Source organism: Oncorhynchus gorbuscha, linkage group LG09 (assembly GCF_021184085.1).
Source record: "Oncorhynchus gorbuscha isolate QuinsamMale2020 ecotype Even-year linkage group LG09, OgorEven_v1.0, whole genome shotgun sequence".
In the NCBI taxonomy this organism is placed as follows: domain Eukaryota; kingdom Metazoa; phylum Chordata; class Actinopteri; order Salmoniformes; family Salmonidae; genus Oncorhynchus; species Oncorhynchus gorbuscha.
In genome coordinates, this window is record NC_060181.1 from 89,029,858 (window position 1) to 89,045,375 (window position 15,518).

Below are 15,518 nucleotides of genomic sequence, written 5' to 3' on the forward strand. Positions count from 1 at the left end.
ACAAAGTTCTCAGATAAGCAGCGACTCTAATTCGCCTGTAGATTTAACACATTGTTTTAGTCGATGCAACAGTTCAAACGGAGGCTTTTCTGAAGTCGTCTTCCTAACAAAACAGATGGCAAATCCTAATGTGATGATGATATATTTGAACAACCTTTGCTGTGTTTACGGAGACTACCGCATTGCCATATCAAAGTGCTGGACTCAATGGATTTGTAATGCAAGAGAGAGAAAAATAAGTCTGAAGAAGGCACAGTCCCGCTAGGTCAGAGGGAGATCATTTCTTCCCCCACTTTGTTTCTGGGACTTAGGTTCATGGGAAGAAGGCGGTGCCAGAGAATGAGGTAGAGGGAGCAAGAGAGAGGGAGAGGGAGAGAGAGAGAGAGGGAGAGAGAAGGAGAGAGAGAGAAAGGGAGAGAGAGGGAGAGAGAGAGAAAGGGAGAGAAAGTACGGGAGAGAGACAGAGGGAAAGGTAAAGAAAGGGAGAGAGAGAGAAAGGGAGGGAGGGCGAATGAGAGAGAGAGAGAGGGAGAGGGCGAAAGAGGGCGTGGCCTGGGACAAGGCTTCCTTTCCAACCTGAGCTGACTTCAAACGATGCACCTGAGAACACAGATTTATACGCAGCTGTCGCGCCGAGGCCCGGGATATTAGAGGAGCTGCCTACTGTCATCATTACAGCTGGTGTGAATTTAGAATATCCAAGCCCATTCCAGCTCTCCTCATTCGCACTCTCGCCCTCCTCCTCTCTCTCCCTCACCCCCCCCACTCTCTCTCTCTCTCCCTCTTCCTCTCTCTCCTCCTCTATCTCCCCCTCTCTCCCTATCCCTCTCTCCCTATCCCTCTCCCCCTCTCTCTCTCCCCTATCACTCTCTCCCTCTCCCCCTCTCCCCCTCTCTCCCTATCCCTCTCCCCCTCTCTCCCTATCCCTAACCCCTCTCTCCCTATCCCTCTCTCCCCATCCCTAAACCCTCTCTCCCTATCCCTCTCTCCTATCCCTCTCCCCCTCTCTCCCTATCCCTCTCCCCCTCTCTCCCTCTCCCTCTCTCTCTCCTCCCTATCCCTCTCCCCCTCTCTCCCTATCCCTCTCCCCCTCACTCCCTATCCCTCTCTCCCTCTTCCTCTCTCTCTCTCTCCGTCTCTCCCTCCTCGTCTTGCTTTTCCTCCTCTTTTGTTCTCTCCCTTATTTTCTCCCCACCAAGCCCCAGCTGATCCAAGCAGGTCCCTTGCGGCAGACCCGGCTTGAACAGTGTCCAGCAGCCCAGGACCACCAAGTATGAGTCAGCTCTGCCTGATACGAGTGTACAGCACTGGCTAAAGCAAACTGCAGACTTGTGGGCCATTCATATGCAATGTCTTAATTTGACCCTGCTTCTCAAAGCAGGAAAATAATCATTCAGCAACAGGAAATTTTAATTATTATGTGGATTGTTATTTATATCATTTTTTGTAGGGGTTGGTACATTTTTCATCAGAGTGGAAATCAAGCCTGGGAATTTTAAGTTGACATTACAAACTTTAGAAGACTGTTTAAACCTTGATTAAACTACAATTTGCATTTCCTGTTGCATACGACAAATCTCTGCGACAACAGAGTAATCAAATGAAGAATGCAGATCTGTACATACGTACCTGTCAAGTTACACTATGGGGAGGGTGCTTATACAGCATGTGATGCTCAACTGCAAGACTATGGGATGGCACCTCTATGGTGCTCAGCTATTCAAACTGCAAGACTATGGGATGGCACCTCTATGGTGCTCACCACTTCAACCAGCAGACGTTACATCATATTTACAACTAGGTCCATATATCATGGACTGTGATGTTGCTAGCTGTATTTTAACACTGCCACTGAGTGTGTTTAGCCGTATAATGTTTAGCCGTATATTGTTATTTGACATTTTGTCTAACATGTCCAACTGTGACCTTGAGAGGATAGGTTATAGTTGGTCCTGTATGGCTTAGCTGGCTCAGCTGGCAGAGCATGGCAGAGCAGTCCTCATAGTGCAGGAGGAGAGGGGTGTTTCCATCAGTCCTCATAGTGCAGGAGGAGAGGGGTGTTTCCATCAGTCCTCATAGTGCAGGAGGAGAGGGGTGTTTCCATTATTCCTCATAGTGCAGGAGGAGAGGGGTGTTTCCATCAGTCCTCATAGTGCAGGAGGAGAGGGGTGTTTCCATCAGTCCTCATAGTGCAGGAGGAGAGGGGTGTTTCCATCAGTCCTCATAGTGCAGGAGGAGAGGGGTGTTTCCATTATTCCTCATAGTGCAGGAGGAGAGGGGTGTTTCCATCAGTCCTCATAGTGCAGGAGGAGAGGGGGTTTCCATCAGTCCTCGTAGTGCAGGAGGAGAGGGGGTTTCCATCAGTCCTCATAGTGCAGGAGGAGAGGGGTGTTTCCATTATTCCTCATAGTGCAGGAGGAGAGGGGTGTTTCCATCAGTCCTCATAGTGCAGGAGGAGAGGGGGTTTCCATCAGTCCTCGTAGTGCAGGAGGAGAGGGGTGTTTCCAGGTGTTGTCTGACCATTTACAGTTGCTTGTGAAAGTATTCACCCCCTTGGCATTTTTCCTATTTAGTTTTCTTACAACCTGGAATTAAAAATGATTTCTGGGGGGTTTGTATCATTTGATTTACACAACATGCCTACCACTTTGAAGTTGCAAAATATTTTTAATTGTCAAACAAACAAGAAATAAGACATAAAAACAGAAAACTTGAGCGTGCATAACTATTCATCCCCCCAAAGTCATACTTTGGAGAGCCACCTTTTGCAGTAATTACAGCTGCAAGTCTCTTGGGGTATGTCTCTATAGATTTTTCAGATCTAGCCACTGGGATTTTTGTCCATTCTTCAAGACAAAAATGCTCCAGCTCCTCAAGTTGGATGGGTTCCGCTAATGTACAGAAATATTTAAGTCGTACCACAGATTCTCAATTGGATTGAGGTCTGGGCTTTGACTAGGCCATTCCAAGACATTTAAATGTTTCCCCTTAAACCACTCGAGTGTTGCTTTAGCAGTATGCTTGGGGTCATTGTCCTGCTGGAAGGTGAACCTCCACCCAGTCTCAAATCTCTGGAAGAGTGAAACAGGTTTCCCACAAGAATTTCCCTGTATTTAGCACCATCCATCATTCCTTAAATTCTGACCAGTTCCCCAGTCCCTGCCGAGGGAAAACACCCCCACAGCATGATGCTACCACACCATCCTTCACTGTGGGGATGGTGTTCTCAGGGTGATGCGAGTTGTTGGGTTTGCCCCAGACATAGCATTTACCTTGATGGCCAAAAATCATTTTTTTTGTCTCATCTAACCAGAGTTCCTTCTTTCATATGTTTGGGGAGTCTCCCACGTGCCTTTTGGTGAACACCAAACATGTTTGCCTATTTTTTTCAGGCCACGCTTCCGTAAAGCCCAGCTATGTGGAGTGTACGGCTTAAAGTGGTCCTATAAACAGATACCCCAATCTCAGCTCTTCAGGGTTATCTTTGGTCTCTTTGTTGCTTAATGCCCTCCTTGCCTGGTCCGTGAGTGGGCGTGCCCTCTCTTGGCAGGTTTGTTGTGGTGCCATATTCTTTCCATTTTTAATAATGGATTTAATGGTGCTCCGTGGGATGTTCAAAGTTTCAGATATTTTTTAATAACCAACCCTGATCTGTACTTCTCCACAACTTTGTCCCTGTTTGGAGAGCTCCATAGTGCCGCTTGCTTGGTGGTGCCGCTTGCTTAGTGGTGTTGCAGACTCTGGGGCTTTTCAGAACAGGTGTATATACTGAGATCATGTGACACTTAGATTGCACACAGGTGGACCTTATTTGTCTAATTATGTAACTTCTGTATGTAATTGGTTGCACCAGATCTTATTTAGGGGCTTCATAGAAAAGGGGGTGAAAACATATGCATGCACCACTTTTTCCATTATTATTTTCTTTTAAACAAGTAATATATTTTTATTTCACTTCACCAGTTTGGACTATTTTGTGTATGTCCATTACATGAAATCCAAATGAAAATCCATGTAAATTATAGGCTGTAATGCAACAAAATAGGGAAAACGCCAAGGGGGGTGAATACTTTTGCAAGGCACTGTACATATTATGAGATAAGAACATAAAACCAGCATGGGTCTGATACAATACCTTTGTTATCATACCAGTAACCTTTTTGGTTTTGATGGCAATTCGATAGGGTGCAAGCAAAGGCCTTGGTTCAGAAATGCAGAACATTCATTGAGGAAAGGGAAATTCTGCTGCATCTAATTTCGTAAGTCATACAACCTTTTTTTAAACATTTTGCACTTTTCAATTGACACCTATATTGGGCACTTAATATCCTGCATTTGTAACCAATTAAGTAGTATTGCCTTTATGGACAAGGCATTCTTAGGAAATATGATTTGAATGACATTCTGTTGACTGCTAGCATGGTGTACATAGAAGATGGGGGTAGGAGCAGAGGGAAAAGTGAAAAGGTGACTGAACACAGAATAAAAGTGATGGTAAGAGCCGCAACCACATTAACCTGTGATTGATTGCACGAGGTCTGCAAATCTCTCACCCAACTTTGTTTGAAACTCCATATAAACAGGATGGTGGTTCAATTACCTGCACTGCTCGTCAGCGTGTGAAGATAGTCAACCCACATAATGAGAAGGTGCTTGTACAGCACTCCATGCTGGGAAGGGGGATCACTTACTGTACATGTGGAAACGATGACTCAGCCTAAGAATCTTCAACTTGAAATCTCCAGCACTCGACAGATCCATTGGTATAAAGTAGATGAACTCGAAAGTTGAGGTACAACAAGCAAGGAATGATGGCTTTAAAGCATAATAATGGTATAGCACAAATTACAAAAAATACACACATGATTTGCATATTTACATTGCTTATTCATAAAAACATTGAAATACTATACATGGAAGTGTATGTTATGTACTGTGCTATGCCTGCATGTGGCATTTCATTTGCATTTAATATTTTACTTAACCCTACATGACAATTTACATTTTTACAGAGTATATATGAAGCACAATTTTACTCAGGAATAGCCTTGGAAAGTCTCTGAGTAGAAGAGAGGTTACTGCTTACATCACTGCAGAAGAGAGGGAACTGCTTACATCACTGCACAAGAGAGGGAACTGCTTACATCACTGCAGAAGAGAGGGAACTGCTTACATCACTGCAGAAGAGAGGGAACTGCTTACATCACTGCAGAAGAGAGGTAACTGCTTACATCACTGCAGAAGAGAGGGAACTGCTTACATCACTGCAGAAGAGAGGTAACTGCTTACATCACTGCAGAAGAGAGGTTACTGCTTACATCACTGCAGAAGAGAGGGAACTGCTTACATCACTGCAGAAGAGAGGGCACTGCTTACATCACTGCAGAAGAGAGGGAACTGCTTACATCACTGCAGAAGAGAGGGAACTGCTTACATCACTGCAGAAGAGAGGGAACTGCTTACATCGCTGCAGAAGAGAGGGAACTGCTTACATCACTGCAGAAGAGAGGGAACTGTTTACATCACTGCACTGCACATCACTGCAGAAGAGAGGGAACTGCGTACATCACTGCAGAAGAGAGGGAACTGCTTACATCACTGCAGAAGAGAGGGAACTGTTTACATCACTGCAGAAGAGAGGGAACCGCTTACATGGTCCTTCTGTAGCTCAGTTGGTAGAGCATGGCGCTTGTAACGCCAGGGTAGTGGGTTCGATCCCCGGGACCACCCATACGTAGAATGTATGCACACATGACTGTAAGTCGCTTTGGATAAAAGCGTCTGCTAAATGGCATATATTATTATTATTATTATATTATTATTATTATATTATTATTATTATTATTATTATTATATTATTATTATTATTATTATTACATCACTGCAGAAGAGAGGGAACTGCTTACATCACTGCAGAAGAGAGGGAACTGCTTACATCACTGCAGAAGAGAGGGAACTGCTTACGTCACTGCAGAAGAGAGGGAACTGCTTACATCGCTGCAGAAGAGAGGGAACTGCTTACATCACTGCAGAAGAGAGGGAACTGCTTACATCACTGCAGAAGAGAGGGAACAACACTGGAAAATTAGGGCTGTGAAGCTATACGACAATTTCTAAATGACGTAGACAGACAAGATAACAACATAATATAGTCAGGTCACAAAGCTACAAAATGGTACACCACTGAGCAAAAGGAATGCCTTACAAGTGGTTTCCATTCCTGGTTTCCAGTTGAGCTCAGAATATCAGTTTTTTGCCTTCGACACTAAAATGCATTCGCTCTAAAGCAAACATTTCACTTTATGATATGCAATTACACCGCAGCCACTTAAAAAGACATTTAAACTTCCATGTAAAGTTGTTCAACCGTGGGAGTAGATAACATACTTAAGATATTTAGCATTATTTAATGACCTAACTTTTGTTTCTAAAAAATGCAATACGTTTAAACATACAGGTACTTGTCAATGAATAAAAGACAGATAGTCAATAAAAGACAGGAATATGTAAGGTCTCTCGTTTGACAGGGAAACATAACAGTGTGGACTTCTGAAATGAAGGAAAGCTTTGCTTACTTGTTGCTGGGGTGACAGAGGAAGCCGTCTCGGCCCAGAAGCAAACTGTTGCCAACCACTCCCTCCGGGGTCTTTGCGTCTAATTAGTGTTGATAATTGGCTATCTTATCATAACATACCATTAATCTGGTATTACAATAAGCCCTTCCTTTCTACTATGTTTTTATGACTGTAGGTACACTCGTGGCTGTTGCTGGCTAATAACTTTTGAAGAGGGCAGTATTATACAGGCAACAATTAAAGGCCCAGTGCAGTCAAAAACGTGACTTTACTGTGTTTTATAAATACTTCCAAATAAGGTTGGAATAATGCTGTGAAATTATGATAATGACATTTTATTGTAGGAGTTGTTTGAAAATACTGCCAGAAATTTCAGCAAGTTTTTGTGGGATGGAGTTTTGGCCTGCCTGGTGTGAACACTGTACAGTGCTGTACAGAAACCCAGCCTAAAACCCCAAACAGCAAGCAATGCAGGTGTAGAAGCACGGTGGCTAGGAATAACTCCATAGAAAGGCCAAAACCTAGGAAGAAACCTAGAGAGGAACCAGGCTATAAGGGGTGGCCAGTCCTCTTCTGGCTGTGCCGGGTGGAGATTATAACAGAACATGGCCAAGATATTCAAATGTTCATAAATGACCAGCATGGTCCAATAATAATAAGGCAGAACAGTTGAAACTGGAGCAGCAGCACGGCCAGGTGGACTGGGGACAGCAAGGAGTCCTCATGTCAGGTAGTCCTGAGGCATGGTCCTAGGGCTCAGGTCCTCTGAGAGAGAGAAAGAGAGAAAGAGAGAAAGAGAGAAAGAGAGAATTAGAGAGAGCACACTTAAATTCACACAGGACACCGAATAGGACAGGAGAAGTACTCCAGATATAACAAACTGACCCTAGCCCCCCGATAAACTACTGCATCATAAATATTGGAGGTTGAGATGAATGGGAGGAGACAGGTTAAAGATGAATGGGAGGAGACAGGTTAAAGATGAATGGGAGGAGACGGGTTAAAGATGAAAGGGAGGAGACGGGTTAAAGATGAATGGGAGGAGACGGGTTAAAGATGAATGGGAGGAGACAGGTTAAAGATGAATGGGAGGAGACGGGTTAAAGATGAATGGGAGGAGACGGGTTAAAGATGAATGGGAGGAGACATGTTAAAGATGAATGGGAGGAGACGGGTTAAAGATGAATGGAAGGAGACGGGTTAAAGATGAATGGGAGGAGACGGGTTAAAGATGAATGGGAGGAGACGGGTTGAATGGGAGATGAATGGGAGGAGACGGGATGAATAAAGAAGATGAATGGGAGGAGACGGGTTAAAGATGAATGGGAGAGACGGGTTAAAGATGAATGGGAGGAGACGGGTTAAAGATGAATGGGAGGAGACGGGTTAAAGATGAATGGGAGGAGACGATGAATGGGAGGAGAAGGGTTAAAGATGAATGGGAGGAGACGGGTTAAAGATGAATGGGAGGAGACGGGTTAAAGATGAATGGGAGGAGACCACACCTTGTACCATTCAGAGGGTGAATGGGCAAGACAAAAGATGTGCTTTGAACGGGGTTTGGTAGTAGGTGCCAGGCGCATTGGTTTGTTTCAAGAACTGCAACGGGTTTTTCACTCTCAATAGTTTCCTGTGTGTATCAAGAATGGTCCACCACCCAAAGGACATCCAGCCAACTTGACACAACTGTGGGAAGCATTGATGTCAACATGGGCCAGCTTCTCTGTGGAACGCTTTCGACACCTTGTTGAGTCCATGCCCCAATGAATTGAGGCTATTCTGTTCTGTATATAGTTATCCCTTTCCACAGAGTGTTCTACGTGGAACCTGTAACCAAAAAAGGTTCTCCTATGGGGACAGCCAAATAACCATTTTGGGACTCTTTTTTTCTGAGTGTATTACCAATCTTAGCCAAATACAAAAACTCAACCAAACATAATATACAGCTCTAGCTATAGGCCTACACTTCCTGCAGTCAAATGACCAAATCACATTCTAGTAGCCTCACGGTGGAATGTTATTTATAATTTTCATAATTTCATAATTAATAAATATGATCTAAATGAAAAACTGCAGAAAAGTCTGTGTTTCTGTGTCAAACAGTTGTGTTATATTTCAGTCTTCTGTGATGTATATAAAGTGTAATATTGGGATGCAAACTCAACATGTAATACATTTCAACCCTATATCTGACATGGTAGAAGTCTCTGCTTTTAAAAATCCATAACCATATGTGTGAGGTGTATACTTTTGTCTCAAAGTAACTTTGTTTCAGACTTCCATTCAACACTCTGTGTGACCCTGATTTAGCCCACTGCACTAAAAGCTTACGACAAAGAGTTCCTCCTTGCCCCAGGATAAACATAATCCCTGGGATAATCTGTCCTGGGATAATCTGTCCTGGGATAATCTGTCCTCTAACATCCTCTGTATATTATACTGTAGACCCGTTTCCAACTTTGGAACATACATGAAGGTCTTCCGAATGGCAAGTTTTTCCGAGTAGTCATGAGACTTAGGTCTCCCTTAGTCAGCTGACGGTTGCATTGTGATTGACAGGAAAGCTGTATAAATTACACATAAAATTGTCATCCTCAATAAGCTTTGTCGACATCCAGAGCATCTAATTGCCAAAGTACTCCAATACACCTGTTTCTCAAAACAAGTGTTAACTTCCAAGTTTCAAGAATAGTCTTAATTAGCGGGTCCGTCTTAACAAAATACTTCATCTCTTGTAATTCCGCCCAACTACACTAATTCTGCAGCACTTTTAAATGGATTACTGTAATACCAAAACTGGCAAGGCTTCATTGCAGTGCACTCTTGCAAAATCTCTCTTCTCGGTCCAACTTAATTAAATAGAGTCAGAAGTTTCTGATTAAAATAAGCTCTGTCCCAAGATCTCTCCAGCTCTGTGTTCAGGGAAATATATAGAGGTCTGTGCCAAGATCTCTCCAGCTCCGTGTTCAGGGACACATGTAGAGGTCTGTGCCAAGATCTCTCCAGCTCTGTGTTCAGGGAAATATATAGAGGTCTGTGCCAAGATCTCTCCAGCTCTGTGTTCAGGGAAATATGTAGAGGTCTGTGCCAAGATCTATCCAGCTCTATGTTCAGGGAAATATATAGAGGTCTGTGCCAAGATCTCTCCAGCTCTGTGTTCAGGGAAATATGTAGAGGTCTGTGCCAAGATCTATCCAGCTCTGTGTTCAGGGAAATATGTAGAGGTCTGTGCCAAGATCTCTCCAGCTCTGTGTTCATGGAAATATGTAGAGGTCTGTGCCAAGATCTCTCCAGCTGTGTTCAGGGAAATATGTAGAGGTCTGTGCCGAGGTCTGCGCCAAGATCTCTCCAGCTCTGTGTTCAGGGAAACATTATTATTATTATATTATTATTATTATTATTATATTAGGTCTGTGCCAAGATCTCTCCAGCTCTGTGTTCATGGAAATATGTAGAGGTCTGTGCCGAGGTCTGCGCCAAGATCTCTCCAGCTCTGTGTTCAGGGAAACATGTAGAGGTCCATGCCAAGATCTCTCCAGCTCTGTGTTCAGGGAAATATGTAGAGGTCTGTGCCAAGATCTCTCCTGCTCTGTGTTCAGGGAAATATGTAGAGATCTGTGCCAAGATGTCACACCTTGGTCTTAGTATTTTGTGTTTTCTTTAATTATTTGTTCAGGCCAGGGTGTGACATGGGGTTATTGTTTTGTCGTATAGTTTTTTTTGTAGGCATTGGGATTGTGGTTGATTAGAGGTGTGTCTAGTATAGGCTTGGCTGCCTGAGGCGGTTCTCAATCAGAGTCAGGTGATTCTTGTTGTCTCTGATGGGGAACCGTATTTAGGTAGCCGGGGTTTCACTTTGTATTTTCGTGGGTGATTGTTCCTGTCTCTGTGTAGTTTCACCAGATAGGCTGTAATTAGGTTTCACATTCCGTTTTGTTGTTTTGTATTTGTATCAGTTATTTCATGTACCGCGATTCATTCATTAAAAACATGAGTAACCACCACGCTGCATTTTGGTCCGACTCTCTTTCAACAAACGAAGAACGGCGTTACACAAGATCTCTCCAGCTCTGTGTTCAGGGAAATATGTAGAGGTCTGTGTCGAGGTCTGTGCCAAGATCTCTCCAGCTCTATGTTCAGGGAAATATGTAGAGGTCTGTGCCGAGGTCTGTGCCAAGATCTCTCCAGCTCTGTGTTCAGGGAAATATGTAGAGGTCTGTGCCAAGATCTATCCAGCTCTGTGTTCAGGGAAATATATAGAGATCTGTGCCAAGATCTATCCAGCTCTGTGTTCAGGGAAATATGTAGAGGTCTGTGCCAATATCTCTCCAGCTCTGTGTTCAGGGAAATATATAGAGGTCTGTGCCAAGATCTATCCAGCTCTGTGTTCAGGGAAATGTGTAGAGGTCTGTGCCAAGATCTCCCCAGCTCTGTGTTCAGGGAAATATGTAGAGGACTGTGCCAAGATCTCTCCAGCTCTGTGTTCAGGGAACTGTGTAGAGGTCTGTGCCAATATCTCTCCAGCTCTGTGTTCGGGGAAATATATAGAGGTCTGTGCCAAGATCTATCCAGCTCTGTGTTCAGGGAAATATGTAGAGGTCTGTGCCAAGATCTCTCCAGCTCTATGTTCAGGGAAATATATAGAGGTCTGTGCCAAGATCTCTCCAGCTCTGTGTTCAGGGAAATATATAGAGGTCTGTGCCAAGATCTCTCCAGCTCTGTGTTCAGGGAAATATGTAGAGGTCTGTGTCGAGGTCTGTGCCAAGATCTCTCCAGCTCTGTGTTCAGGGAAATATGTAGAGGTCTGTGCCGAGGTCTGTGCCAATATCTCTCCAACTCTGTGTTCGGGGAAATATGTAGAGGTCTGTGCCAAGATCTCTCCAGCTCTGTGTTCAGGGAAATATGTAGAGGTCTGTGCCAAGATCTCTCCAGCTCTGTGTTCAGGGAAATATGTAGAGGTCTGTGCCAATATCTCTCCAGCTCTATGTTCAGGGAAATATATAGAGGTCTGTACGAAGATCTCTCCAGCTCCGTGTTCAGGGAAATATGTAGAGGTCTGTGCCAAGATCTCTCCAGCTCTGTGTTCAGGGAAATATATAGAGGTCTGTGCCAAGATCTCTCCAGCTCTGTGTTCAGGGAAATATATAGAGGTCTGTGCCAAGATCTCTCCAGCTCTGTGTTCAGGGAAATATGTAGAGGTCTGTGCCAAGATCTCTCCAGCTCTGTGTTCAGGGAAATATATAGAGGTCTGTGCCAAGATCTCTCCAGCTCTATGTTCAGGGAAATATATAGAGGTCTGTGTCAAGATCTCTCCAGCTCCGTGTTCAGGGAAATATGTAGAGGTCTGTGCCAAGATCTCTCCAGCTCTGTGTTCAGGGTAATATGTAGCGGTTTGTGCCAAGATCTCTCCAGCTCTATGTTCAGGGAAATATATAGAGGTCTGTGCTAAGATCTCTCCAGCTCTATGTTCAGGGAAATATATAGAGGTCTGTGCCAGGATCTGTTGATCTCTGTGTTATATACAGAGGTCTTTTTTTCCGAAGTGAATCAGACCTACAGTGTATCATGCAGTCTTACTTATTGTAGGTCCACATCCATTGACCCCCAAGGGTATTAAGATTCATCACATATAACAACAGTTACATTTAAGTTTGGGAAGGGAAGCTGTCTTCTTACTGTAGTTGATCAGTAATACTCACCGAAAATACATTTTTAGTCCCTCTATGGTCTTACTGGTCTAACAGACACTGACTGAATAGGGGAAACCCAGCCCAGATTGATACTTTGACATCATCATTGTGCTGCATCTGCCATGGCCATGGAGATGGATGTCTTTTGATTGGACTGAGTACAGGAAGTGGAAATGCTTCATGCGTCAGTCTTTATTTGTTTTGGATTAAGCTAACAGAAAATGAACTGTTACTGTTGATTTGGTTTCTAAATCGCAATTAAAAAAGTTATGGTAGTTAAAAAATGTATATTTTGTGGTACGCTGGTGCCTATTTTCCACAAGGCATGTACATTTCAAAACAGCACAGTGGCAGCTTGCATTCTAGTGACCTGCAGTAGTAGCAAGAGTATCATTACAACAGTAAAAAAAACACACAACAGTGAATAAACCCATTGTTCCATCTAAATGAACATAATAGAAGATGCTGGCACTGGCTCTGTCTATTCATTTGAGAATGATTTCCAGAGCCCCATCCTCCCAAACAAAGTGACAGGGTTAGGATGTTGAAATTACCGACTGGGCCTTTAACATAATGCTTTTATTCCAATCTTCTGTCAGTGATAAGATAAAAAAGGAAATGATGCCATTGGACAATGGCACCATGAGCAGAGTGTGGGACGACGGATAGTGTGCCCCTGTTTAGGGTTTGAGAGAACAGTGCCTGGCGACACATTTATTTATTTTATTATTATTATATTTTTTTTACAGGGAATTCGTGGACATATTCCCAAAAGCTGTTATCGCTGCCCAATTTTCACACACTTAAACTCCTCTGAGCCCCGTCACTCGCCATCTCATCCTGATGGGAGTTGAGAGGCCCCTGCTTCCAAAATGAGTCACCCTCTGGGGTTGAGACAAAGAGGGTTGATACAGGCCTGTGTTTAAAATCATCTCAGAGTAGGACTGCTTATCAAGCCTGTCTATATTTCTGCTTTCTAGAACACCTGGTACAAACATGTCCATATATCAGTGATTGGGAGTCCCTGTTTGGAAGGGTTCAAATGTGACCTGTAGTGTTGTTTAACACACATTGACATGGAAAGAGAGACAGAAAGTGAGACAGAAAGAGAGACAGAAAGAGATATATCGGAGGTGAACGATGTCAGAAAGGGCTGCTGTGAGAAAGAGCAGCTCCTTCGATGCAAAACGTCACGGTACAAATCACAGCTCCGGCAAGCGCAGAGGGGAAAGCACTTTTCCTCACCTCGTCGTCAGCCTTGGAATCCTGCTACTTTTTCCAGATGGTCCGAGCACATCGGCTTCCGCCAGCACCTCCAGCTGTCCGGCCGCACTGCCGGGGAATGGGCCCCTCACTGGAGACCAATTTGCGGGGTAGCTCGACGGATATCCCTCACCCAGTAAACAGCTTAATTGTTTTACTGCGGAGAGCAGGGAAGAGGAGGGAGGAGGGCTCCACGTCATGTTGGCCTCAATTGGCTCGCTTGTTGATGAGGAGCCGTGTCAGCTGGGCTAAGGGTGTGTGCATGCGTGTGACTCGTGGACTAATACAATATTGAGGTCTCTATTTGACCCAGGTTTGAAACCTGTCAGCTTACACATGCAAACACTACAAACGTTATATGCAACAAGTCAAGCCTCAGATAGACCTAAATGTCTGATTGATTGATTGATTGATTGATTGTAACCATGCCTTTTATATTGCTAGATCATCTCATGCAGTAAGTCGATATGTTTAACATCTATCCAGGTTTTGTGAGATCTGGCTACTGCATTGTAGTCAGCCTGGAACGAGGCCATAAAATGACATACAGCAATAACAAAGACCTTACACATGACTAGGCTATTCAATTGGAAAGTAATTGGATACTATTTGTATTGGTTTTACTTTCTATGAATGTACAACATTTTCAGTGACAAATCCTTTTTTCTATAGCGGTTCGGCGATACCTATATGCGTATTGTTAGCTGGGCTAGAAGCATTTTAACATTGCTTGATTTTATTATGATAGTCATGCATCTTCATGAGTCCATTTGTATTTGTTGTGTGCAAATAAACGGATCATACTTGTATACTTTATGCACCCAATGGGCACACACTGGTTTGATCAATGTTGGTTCCACGTCATTTCTATGAAAATTTGTTAAACCAATGTGGAATAGACGTTGAATTGACATCCTGTGCCCAGTGGGTGTATGACTACATATACACATTTGCGTTCCTGAAATAAAACCAATTGAAACACAAGACAAAAACTTTTCAATTATACAACATATGATGTTCCATCTTCCAAAGCTTTGGAAATAAAATGTGCAACCAGGAACACTTGTTTTCTGAATTCAAGTTTTTCTTCATCACTAACTACTGTTTTTTCTTTTCTTCTTAAGGAAGGTTACTCTGAGATCAGTACACAACTGTTGTTAGTTCTACATCTCTCCTAAATTGCAGACTGTACATAGCTGCTCATAGCCTACAAGTAGCTGCCCAAGTAAAAGAAACACCAACATACACTGTCTTAATATGGCCACCACAAGACTGAATAGCTTCTAAGCACCTGGCATAGATTCTACAATGCAATACCATTCTTTCCACGCAAAATTCCATCATTTGTGTGTTTTGTTGACGGTGGTGGAAAACGGTGTCTCAGACACCAATCCAGAATCTCCCATTATTGTTCAATTGGGTTTAGATCTGGTGACTGAGATGGCCATGGCATATGGTTTACATCGTTTTCATGCTCATCAAACCATTCAGTGACCACTCGTGCCCTGTTGATGGGGGCATTGACATTCTATGAGGCATAGCCATGGTAGCTAAAATAATGGCCTGCCCAGCATTTTTATACATGACCCTAAGTATGGGGTGATGGGATGTTAATTGATTAATTAACTCAGGAAAAACACCTATGTGGAAGCACCTGCTTTTAATATACTTTGTATCCTTCATTCACTCAAGTGTTTCCATTATTTTGGCAGTTACCTGTACATTATTCAATTGTTAGAGCAGTATCGCTGTATCGCTGTATCGCTGTATCTCTGGTCTAAACTGGGCACACACACATCTTTGACATCTTGTTAGGTGACAGGTGAAATAGGGTTATGGATCATGTTTTTGATCTGGTTACAGGTTTGGTTTTAGCCATACAGTTTCTCAGTTGACAATGTTTGGCGGCAAGGTAGCCTAGTGGTTAGAGCGTTGGACTAGTAACCGAAAGTTTGCAAGTTCAAACCCCCGAGCTGACAAGGTACAAAAT